Raw genomic sequence first — 429 nt, 5'->3', positions numbered from 1 at the left:
TAGTCAGTATAACTGTACATGGTCGCAAATAGATCGGTTAGAACGGATATAATCGCAGCTCATACTCGTATGCAAATACACGAAGGAAGACGAAACTACCGCCGCAAATGACTCTTTAGCCAACAACATCTGAATACCAGATGTTGGCGTTCGGCCAAACATCTCATATTTGAACAAATTGTGTCCGTTCTTTTATTTGGCTTCGGAATTATTTATTTACAGACATCACACACAGGTGAAATACAACCGGATAGTAGATTTCGGTGACGAGAAAATGAGACAAACGCAGGACCATATGGCGATGAAACTTTCTCGTTGGTATTGAAGGCACTTCTATTCGAGAGAAACGCATAATTCACGAAGGCGGTGTTGTTACTGAGACACGCAAAGCAAAGGTCTTTGCATAATGCGTTTGTTACTACGCTTATT

The sequence above is a fragment of the Ctenocephalides felis genome, unplaced genomic scaffold, assembly GCF_003426905.1.
Source record: "Ctenocephalides felis isolate EL2017-DRISC unplaced genomic scaffold, ASM342690v1 CF-g0.4_SCAFFOLD_01170, whole genome shotgun sequence".
In the NCBI taxonomy this organism is placed as follows: Eukaryota; Metazoa; Arthropoda; class Insecta; order Siphonaptera; family Pulicidae; genus Ctenocephalides; species Ctenocephalides felis.
Note: the sequence above shows the minus strand (reverse complement) of the source record.